General features: G+C 43.4%; 1 long non-coding RNA gene across 1 annotated transcript; it reads right to left on the reverse strand.

Annotated features, from left to right (window-relative positions):
• Nucleotides 1–8,028: 8,028 nt before the first annotated feature.
• LOC109145351 lies at nt 8,029–10,659 on the reverse strand. The gene is made up of 3 exons (XR_005601518.1): nt 10,514–10,659; nt 9,703–9,836; nt 8,029–9,225 (listed from the first exon to the last, which is right to left on the reverse strand). It is a non-coding gene; the product is annotated as an uncharacterized LOC109145351 (long non-coding RNA).
• Between the last annotated feature and the right edge of the window lie 555 nt (nt 10,660–11,214).

An 11,214-nucleotide genomic window follows, 5' to 3' on the forward strand; every position in this document is an offset into this window, starting at 1 on the left:
GGGCAGGGAAGAGCTGTCTGAAATTCAACAGAGGTAAATGGATCCTGCACCTGTGCAGCAATAACCCCAGGCACCAGCACAGGCTGGGGGCTGACCTGCTGGAAAGCAGCTCTGCAGAGAAGGACCTGGGGGTTCTGGTGTCCCTGAACCAGCAGGGCCCTTGTGGCCAAGAAGGCCAATGGGATCCTGGGGTGCATTAGGAAGAGCATTGCCAGCAGGTAGAGGGAGGTGATCCTGTCCCTTTACTCAGCCCTAGTGAAGGGCATCCAGGGTGCTGTGTCCAGTTCTGGGCTCCTCAGGTCAAGAGTGACATGGAGCTCCTGGATCTGGGCCACTGGAGGACAACCAAATATGATTAAAGGACTGGAGCATCTCTCTTATGAGGAAAAGCTGAGGGAGCTGGGCCTGTTCTTCAAGAAGAGACAACTGAGAGGGGACCCCATCCCTGTCTGTCAGAGTCTGGAGGGAGGGCTCAGAGCATGGACCAGGCTCTGTTCCTGGTGAAACTGATGCCCAGGCATCAACCGATGCCCAGGAATTTCCGCATGAACATGAGGAACAGCTTCTTTCCTGTGCAGTGACCGAGCACTGAATGGATTGCCCAAAGAAGGTGTGGAGTCTCCCTCACTGGAGATATTCCAGAACTGTCTGGACACAGTCCTGTGCCATGTGCTCTGGGATGGCCCTGCCCTGAACAGGGAGGTTGGTCCAGATGACCCATTGTGGTCCCTTCCAACCTGACCCATTCTGTGATTCTGTGATTCTGTGATTCTGTGATTCTGTGATTCTGTGTAATGCATTTTTCACTGAAGTTGAAAAACCGTGCTCACCAGAAGGTTTAGAGACAGTCGTCTGCCAGCCAGGCTCAGTAAGGCCATCCTGAAGGATCAGTCAAGAAAAGGGATGGCTGCCACTGACAGCTCACAGTATTCATTTGCAAGACAGAAAATATCAGTGATAAGGGCAGAATGCACAAAGAGAGTGAAGAGAGTGACAGCAAAGGTCGTCACAAAGGGGATCTAACCTAGATGGGGAAAAAGCAGATTGGGAAGAAGGTGTAGGAGGCTGAAGAAGGAAGTGGACAGAGAAATTGGATGCTGAGGATGTGGGGCTAGGAGGGAGATGGTGCAATCAGTCATTTGACACTGGGCAGAAAAAAATTGCAGTCAGAACTCAGAAAATGTTTATCAATGTCCACTTCAGCTGTGTCTGCAGCTTTTCCAGCTGTCTGGAGACTCTGGATGAATCCTCTTGGCATTTTCTCTTGAAGGCAACAAAGTAGAGGAGGGAACAGATAGCACCCGCATTTTATTTTCCCCATGGGGACAGATAGTCTGTCATGCAATGTTCCAAACCCAGGGGATTCTTGGGAAAGGCACATTATGTCCAGTGAAGTTATCACTGGCGTGATACTGGCATAATAAAGTGGGTCTTCAGACCCGAACTCTGTTCTGAACTGTGCGCCTTGAAGATTTCTGAGCACATCTCTTGCTAAGGCATTTTTCTTGTGTGGACATAGCACTGCAGAGACTTTTGCCTGTGCTTGCGTGTCAAGAGAAGATATGTGAGAAGAGAAAAAGAGACAGATCTCCACCAGCTCCTCAGTTGTCTGTTCCCAGTCTGCCTTAGTGCAGCTGGAGAATCCTTGTGTGTGCTAGTAGCTGAGGGGCGTTAACCCTAACACACCTCCCAGCCTTTCTCCTGAAAAGACAATTTAGTAGGAAAACTTACTGTTTACATAGACATTCCCTGAGAATAATTTTATGTCTGCAGTGGATTCATTTCTGTACTGCTAAACTATAGTGGAAAAGCATCTTTGCAAGTGTCTGCAGACACCTGCCTGCAGAGCAGAGCTTTGCATAAGTTTAGTAGCTTTTCCCCACCAGCAAAGCAAGCTGTCTGACTGCAGCACGCAGCTTCTGCTGGATAACCACACTGCTTTTAGGACTTGGTGCCAGCTTAGCTAGACAGTGACTGTTCACCCCTCCTCACACCCCCGGGCAATGTTGCTTGGCCAGTGAAAAAGCTTGTGGTTAGTGGTAGCCAAGGAGCATGACTGGCACTGGCCCTGGTGCTCCAGTGTGTGCTCGGAGCACTGCCAGGCTCTTCCTTGCTGAACCTGCTCTGAAGACACACTAAATAACCCACAAGAGTTGCAGGTCAAAAGTCTATGAGAAAATGGTAAATTATATTTCTGGCCTGCTGAGTCAGGCAAAGGAGATGGAGAAGGAGGGGCTTGGGACTTTTTTGGTTCTCTCTGAAGATCAGGCCTTGGCAAGGTTAATAATTTCTGGCAGACTGAAAAGACCTATTGGGCAGATTGGAAAGTCTTGAAAAGGCCTTTTTTGAACAGACTGAAAAGGCAGAAATCTGAGCTCTGAATATGAAGCAGCTTGATAGCTTCATAAGACCACTTACTACAAATCTCATCCTCTTAGCAACTGTATGAGCAGCAGGGCACATGATTGAATGTTTTTCATATATTGTGAAATAAACTGCGCTCCACTTCCTACTGCAGTAAATGTCAGGTGTGCAAGATAAAACAGGGCCTGAGGTACACTTCAGATCGTGGCACCTTCTGCATTTCAAACGTACGCAGCACCGTCCCTCCACAAGCTACACAAGATTGAATTCATCACACTTTCCAGCACACTGCTAAGTAAAACAGAAGACTGATATACTACTAATAGTTGAGGCTTCTTATAGCAGCCTCATCTGTTATCACATCCTCCGCCATCGTTCAACTTCTACTCCCACCTCGCAGTTACTCTGGCCCTCGTACTCTGTTTATCTTGCTCTTCCTCTCCTGACTCCGTGCCTCTTTCTGTGCTTCTCACTGTCCTGGATTCAGTTTGCCTGCTGATCCCTGATGCCACCAGCTCACACAAATCCTCTGGAAAAATCACTTCTGTCATGACACAAGACAAAAGCTCAGGATGACCTTTGTGGGGTGCCGGCAGAGGTCCGTGTTCCTGGCTCTGTGCAAGGTGGTGGTGTAGCATGGGACAGCTCTTTGCACTCCTCTGGGCCTCAGGGCTTGATTCTCTGTGTGTCTTGAAGTCTAGAAAATCTAAGTCTGGTTTTGGTGGAAATGACTGGTTTCACTGGCAGTTTGCATGAGCAGAGAATGAGAATGAATGAAAAGACATTTAGGATTTAGCCCAAAGCATCTATTATGAATGCCATTAAATCCATTCTAGCACAAGTTCTGCAGTTAAGGAATAGGGTAGGAGCTCCAGGCCTGACCTGGAGCTGAATCTGGGGGGTCTGAGGAGAGAGGGAGAATTTAATTCTGTGTAAGATTACTATTAACTGACACACTGTCATGATGCTTTAGAGAAGAGAGAGGGGATGATTACAGAGGGAGACCAGGAGCCACAAAAAAGCACTTTTATTTTTCAAAACCTTCACATAGCTTGGCAGAACAAATGACAACGGAAGTTAAAACAGCACTTTTCAATTTTCCATTCTTTATTTCCACATGATTCTTCTGTGGAACTGCAATTAGGATATTTATTTCCCTGTCTTGTGCTTTTTCGACACAGAATGTCAAATGGTGCAGTAACAGATAGAAAAGCATGGCTCTTATCTCCATATAAATATAAGAGTGCATCTCTGCAGGACTAAATCCAGGTATTCATGTTGCTCATAGTCACCATTACCCTATTACCCAAATGCCTTGCGTTAATGGATTTCTCCTTGCATCACTTGACTGAGGAGAAATTCAGTGCTGAATTACCACCCTCATCCTACAGACAGGAAACTGCATCTTAGACAAATTATAGCATTGACCGGGTGCTCACAGGAAACCTGTGCAGATCAGAAGCCTCAGTCAAAAGCAATGCAGACACAAAGGCCAAATCTGCTCCCTCAAGTACCTGCCCAGCACTTACGGGGACCAGATTTCCCTGAGAATGCTCCCCAGCCAGGCCCACACAAACAAGATTTCAAACCACTGTATGATAAACTCAAAGCCAAACCAAAATCTTTAGCTGACAGAAACTGGAGAAAATGAAGCTTCAAAGCTGCCAGAAATGTCATTTACACCTGCTGGGAATTTGACCCAATCCATTGACCGCATCCAATTATGCAGACAATAAACCACTGAAATTGTCAGATATTATATACCTTTAATGGAAGATCAAAGGAGTCCTCTAGACTGTAAGATCTTGGGGAATTTCTCTCTGCTGGATTGAGAAGAACAAAGATTTTTAATGTGAGTCAAGTATTCTCTTTTTGCAATATTGCTGTTAAATTTACTAGAAACAAAGGATTTCTTTTGTAAGGAAACATATTCTCACGAGAAATTTCTGATGAAGAAACATTCCTCCAGCTCTGAATTCCCATCATATACCATTCAGGATCTCCTGATGAGGATGCTGATTAACAGCAACTTTCCCAGACCCATGTTAGATCTGGCTAGGGAACGGCAGCACCAGGCCCCAGCTCTCGTCGTGACTTGCACCTCTTAGCTTTTGGGCAAAGGTGTTGACACAGCTCACTGCAGTCAATTTACTTCTTGATAAAGACAAAAAAATGGTTAAAAGAAAAAAGATATTGGAAAATCTGGCTCTATCATAAGGTACATAAAGCAGAAGTTCATCCACCTTTCAAACATAGCCAAGCTCCTCACAGCCCCATGTCCATCCAAGTGCTAAATGAGCACCAAACAGGGAGCGACTGACACCCCTGCCAAGTCTGTGCACCAACATTTTGGCCCTCAGGGAGACCAATGTTAGAATTTCTATGTCACAAGTTTACTTAGGGAATTTGGATGATTCATATAAAGTCCACACACCTCTTAAAGGGCTAAAGCAAAAGAAGAACTCAGCCTGTGGAGGAGGAGGTACTTTGGTGCCACAATGGTTTGCAATTGCAGTGCTTTGGTAATTCTGCTCTGCTTCTGGTAGCAGAGGGATTGTGTAATCCTGCTTTTCCTTCTCTCTTAGGAACCTGTTTTCTGCTAACATTGTTGGAAGCCTGTTGTAGCTGTTGGCCTGTCACAATGAAAGTATGGCTTTATTTGTTTAAATAAACAAACGAAAAAAAAGACAGAATGTGTGCCTGCTTTTCTTCCTGTAGGAATTTGATCAAATTTAGCTTTATAAATGCAGAAATAATTCCATTCAGAAGAGAATCCAGAGATATTTTTGTCTGTATGATATCCAATGCTTTGTTTCAGAATTGCAGGAAACAGAGGCTCCATTTTTCAGCATCAAGATTCTTCCTAACTAAAGAAGCACATGGAACCTTTTCACTAAAATTCTCATGTTCTCCCAGCCTGAAGGTTTTTCCAGACCTCTCTAGCTCCAGGTCATGTCCTTCTAGTGTCTTGTCAGCTTTCAGATTGTCTCACCTTTTCATTCCTATTTTCCTTTGCATTTGCTCATTATCTCTCTCCTTCGTTCTCAGCAATCTAGTCCTTAGTTAAGGTAAATGTCAACTTTTCTCTCTACTGGCATGAAATGATATTTTAACATTTATGCTCTTGCTTTGCCTCGGCTCATAATTAAAATGATCAAATTAGGTGTTTCATTAAAGTCAATGGCCAGACTGCTAACAGTGCCCCTCTTTTAGTGTAATTTAACATCAGCATACAGTGCAATGAAGGTGCCTAGCACTTAACTTATGCCAGCTGGAATAGATACCAGTTAGCTCTGAACCTAACTGAAATAATTTGTCATCATGGAGCCAGCAAAGAATGCTTTACACTGGATCCTGCAGTTTAAGTATCTGGGGCAAAGTGTTCCAGTGCCTCCATTCAACAACAGCACACGATTTGTCCTAGCTCCTGTTCCAGATGCCTGAATTAATCACAACAGCTGGTATGAACCAAGACTGCTTTAACCCACCTTCATGCACTCCTGTTCCACATGGTGGCCCCTTATCTGCTCACAATGTTGGTTAAAAGAGATTCAAGGTAATTAATGGAGATCCCACTGTCCCTGAAGGGCCAGCACCCAGCACTGCTCTGCCCGTGACCTCCTTTTCCCTGTGAGACCCATCACAGACTCCTAATGCATGAGCTGGATAGAGCAGTTCATTTAAAAGCCCTTATTGACTCAGTGCCTAGGAGAGATCCATGAGGGCTACAGGGAGGCACTAAAACAGCTGTACTGTAACGAGAATGGGTCTGATTAGTGACACACGTGCCAAAAATTTCCTTGAAGGGCTAGGTTAGCACACACAGGAGAATAAGGGCTTTGGTATTTAACAGGGCTTTTTAATCTTTGCCTATGCAGAAATGAATCGCTTGATACTGGTGTATTCTTGTTTTTTCAGAAATTAACATCTCTCTGCTGATAGTAATAACTGAACTGAGTGTGTCTTCTGAGGCGTTCAGTGTCCTTTTCCAAGCATGCCCCATAAAGGGTAAAACTAATTTTGCACCAACAAATCTGACCATTAATGACCATTCCGAGGTCTTGCTGTTCCCAGTGCGGGAAAGGGGAGCTGGGACAGAGGGCTGAGAAGTCGCTTGGACAGCTAAACTTGGTGTTCACACTGCCTTCAGGAGGATGGAAAACTACCACCCCCATGCCCTAAAGCAGCATTAGCAAAGCCCCCAGCAGCATTAGCCCTGTTCCCCAGGGCTCCAGCATCAGCGAGCAGGCAGAGTACTCTGCACCTCTGGCACCATTAAAGCCCATAACTCTGTAACTGTACACCCCCAATGTCTATGCTAACCTCATCTGAAAAATCCTCCTTGGTAATTACAAGCATTGCCCAGACTACTGTAAACCCCTCTGAAATTATCCTGCTATCATGCTGCCTATGCTGTGGCCTACGGAGAAGATTTGCTTCTTACAGAATGAAGGCACTGCAGTTTCAGTGGGACAGGGTGGGTTTTTGCTTCTTTTTCTGTGATGTTCTATATGGGAATCTTTTAATGCCATGACAGTATCAGAGATTGCAGAAAACCAAGGATATTTGAGACAGGTTCTGTGAGCACGGCATGCACACACAGTAGTGGCCTTGGGGTGAGGGTATTTTGGAGAGAAGAAGAACTTTGCTGCAACAGACATAGAAACTACACTATTCATTATATATGTCTGTTTACACTCTTTACTTTTATGTTCTCACGTTCATTTCATCACAATGACATCTGTGCTGATGAATTTTGCCATTAGAAGCTAGGATAATATCCCAATGATTAATTTTATAAGTAGCTCACTTTCTGACATAATCTTACCCAGACAGGTATTGCTTCCAGTGTTTCATATTTGCCCTTATTAAAGCCAAAGACTTCATTAACTCCTGGTGTGTGCTTATAGAAATGATAGAGACAAATTCTCTTCAGGGGTGCAGCATGAAAAGGTGAGAAGCATCAGGCTGCAGTAAGAGAAAATTCTGCTATTTGCAAGGAAGCATTTTTCACAACATTCCAGCTACGCACTGGAACAGGCTGTCCAGGCAGACTGTGATTTCTCCATTCTTAGATATCTTAAACTCTGTTGGAGGGAACCCTCAAGCAAACTGACCCAGCTATGAGATGAATCTTGCTTAGAACAGAAGGTTGAAATAGAGGCCTCCAGAGCTACTTCCTAATCTACAGCAATCTCTGATTCTAAAATCTAAGAAAAATGTATTGTCCAGAGTGTTCAGGCACTGTGAGAGCAGTGCTATTCATTTTAAATGGCATGGAAGATGGATCTGAAGGCTTCTATACTTGAGTTCATGATTTTCTTCAGCCTTTGAGATGAGGAGTTACCAGGTTCCTTGTGAATGATGTCTCTTGGAAAGCAACATGTGATGCACTTCAAAAAGCTTAGACAGCAAAATATAATTGAATCAATCAGCAGACAGACTCAGAATTTGGTTTTAGAGCTGTTTTTCCAGAAGACTTTACTCTTAGATTTCCTGCCAACCAATGATGGAAAAGAAACAATACACATAACATATGTGTGTAGGCAAAGCTGCCTGACCTTAGTCAATCATACATTCATAGAAAAGAGTTCATGATAGACACAGTGGCAGAAATTCTTCCTCTTCAGCACATTATTTCAGCCATAACTTATTCATGGACAATTTGTGAAGAAAAGAAAAAAAAAAGAGAAAAGTAACAATTATCAGAGAAATTATTGATGGCAATTTGCAATTTACTCTCCCAAAACTGCCTGTTCTGTATCCTCCATTAATGTTACCCTACCTCAGAGCTTGCAGGAAGGAAGGCTGGTATATGTTAGCCAGGCTCCTGCATTAGCTGTCACTCAGCAAATGAGGAAATCATTGTATTTGCAAACTCTGCAAGCAGATCACTGTAAGCAATCTTCAAGAACCTGCACTTTGACTTCACTCTCTTGTAACTGTTGGCATGTTGGCAAATAGAACTGGCACTGTTTAATTTAAAGTTTGATTTATCATTGCTTTGATGGTGGACACTCATGTTCACAGTTGGGTTTTTTTTTAATAAAAAGTTAAAATCTTTGCTTTTAGCTTAAGTCTGCACAAATATTTATAATGGCATCATTAGGTCATTAAGGCCTAATTGACATCTAAGTTCAGAACAAAATTATAATTAAGTTTGGTTTTGCATTTTGAAAGTGCCTGTTCTATCTAAGCCATGGTTACATACAGACTTTGCCTCACCCTACCCTCCCCCAAAAATTGATTCTATGATTCTAATGTTGTCAAAACCCATGAAGTTTTACTCTGGAGCACATAGGTTGCACTGTGATTTAAAGGAGAGCTGAAAACAGAGTTTAAAAGAAGACAATAAAATTTCTTCATTGGATATATGGATCAGACAAACATCTGGATGTGAACGCCTTTCAACTGAATTTCCTCACAGGGTGCTGGTTATTCCTGGGCTTCAGACATTATTGAACAGGGATGAGACTGTTCACAATCTGAACAGCAGGGTCTTTGAATATGCCTTTAGCTGAGCTCCAAAAATTGCAGCAAAGCACTAATCTATTGGACTGTGTTTTCACAATGCTGCCAAGAATTCTGAAGGGCTTGCAATGCAGTTTTTGTGATTTCCAGCTCTAGCAGAAGTAAGCAGTGCTCGGAGGGATGATCTGGTACTGCTGAACTGCATTTCTCGTCGGTGGATCATCGTTATCCTGTGTTAGCACCTTCTGCTCCACATTCGATGTTCAGCCTGTCTCACAGTTAGATCCCTGCACAAGTCCACTTTTTTCAGGAGGCAGCAACTTTTTCAGGTGGGACCCAAATTTTCTCCTGCACATTATGCCACCCCAGACATTGGCTGGAAGAGGATTCCTAAGAAAGAGAAAGAACTGAGTCAGCATGTGCTGACATTTGCCCGTCTTCTGTGACTTGTCATCCTGGAATTCCTGAGACAGGCATTGTGTGAATGCATTTAATAGTCCTTACCACATGTTTTCTTCTATGAATTTGCCTAATCACTTCTTGAACCCACATAAACTTATAACATCTCCAGCATCCCATGGGAAGAAATTTCACAGCACAATGATACATTACACAAGGGACAGTATCCTCTTGTTTGCTCTGAACCTGCAGCCTGGGAGTTTCATTGTTATCCCCTAATTCTTGTCTTGAAAGAAGACGTGACGTAAACTATAATTTTCTCCATACCGCTCAGGTTTTAAAAGGCCTCTTTAAAATTCCTCCTCTGCTATTCACTTTTAAGGGAGAAGATTCTCAGTCTTTTAATCATCCCTCAGACTGTTATCCCTTGCTGTGTCACCCTTTCCATGAAATTCGGTTCTACTATACCTTTTTGAGATGGATGGGACACAACTCCATACAGTCATCAGGATGTGAGTAATGTGGCGTCACCACAGGTACAATGAAGTTCTCTTTTATGGTGTCAACTCCTTTTTCCAACATCTGATTTGGTTTTTTGACTCCTGTGGAGCAGTACAGTTATGTTTTCATGCAAAGTATTACTCTACTCTCAAAACTGCTTCTAAGTGAAATAGCACTGCTTTGCACATGCTCAAGTGTTTCTGTATCTCCACAGACTAAGCATCTTCTGTTTAAGCCCTGCAAACTTTCCTTCATTTAATTAGCCTAACCCTGACCCAGTGGTGATTCCTGCATGTTGATCCCCCATAATCACAGAATCATTGAATTGTTTGGGTTAGAGGGGACCATAAAGATCACCCAGTTCCAAGCCCCTGCCATGGGCAGGGACACCTTCCACTACCCCAGGTTGCTCCCAGCCCCACTCAACCTGGCCTTGGAGACTTCCAGGGATGGGACATCCGCAGCTTCTCTGGGCAGCCTGTGCCAGGGCCTCACCACCCTCACAGTAAAGAATTTCTTCCTAATCTAAACCCTCCCTCTTTCAGTTTAAAGCCATTCCCCCTTGTCCTATCACTGCAGGTTCTTGTCAAAATTCCCTCTCCAGCTCTCTTTCAGGTCCTCTTTATCTACTGAAGGTGGTAAATTCTGTCTTCTGTCCACTATGGTGAAGGATTGCTGCCTTTTTTGCATCTACAGGACTCTGATATATCTGTAGTTAGTGGAACATTTTCTTTGCATAGAAAAAATGCGAGACTTTTCAGAGGGGCTTAAAACTTACTGGCATGTTATAACAGAAAGGATGAAGCACCACCTGCAAAACACACACAGGAATGTTCATCTGTGTGAACCAGGAACTTGCATTATTTCTTTCTACTGAACATCTGTATAAATCAGGTTATTGCACACCTTCCACCACATGGACATGCATTTCCAAGAAATGCAGGACCTGAAATGAAATGAAATAAAATAAAATTACATTAAATAAATGAAATATGGATTAATTATTCAGTTGCAAGAATTTTGCACGGTACGTAACAGAGAGGGCACAGACCAACACTATCCGTGAATGAATCAGAAAAACAGCTGATGTGCAAGCACCCAATCAGAAGTGTGACTGGGCCAGGTTTGTTTCTCTGGTTGTCTCCCTGCCCAATGGCAGCAGAGGGAATGAAAACATATGTGAAAATTCAAAAATGCAGAATTTTTGAGAGGAAAAAAAACAACAATAAGGCTACCCAGGCTAAGTGAGCAGGATGGAGCTCTGGATGCTCTTGAACTGAGCTACACCTTCTGTCATTTTCTTCAGCCGCTCTGTTTAGTTCCCTGCCCTATTTTTTTGTGAAATATTTTTAAAAAGAAGATGTGGTATCAGCAGTGATGGATTTACTGAACCACAAAGAGGGGCGACCACCTGAGAACCTCTTCAGTTACATGACAACTATTAATGTGGTATTATTCTGAGCCTTCTTTAATGCATGT

This window comes from Corvus cornix, chromosome 2 (assembly GCF_000738735.6).
Source record: "Corvus cornix cornix isolate S_Up_H32 chromosome 2, ASM73873v5, whole genome shotgun sequence".
NCBI lineage: Eukaryota > Metazoa > Chordata > Aves > Passeriformes > Corvidae > Corvus > Corvus cornix.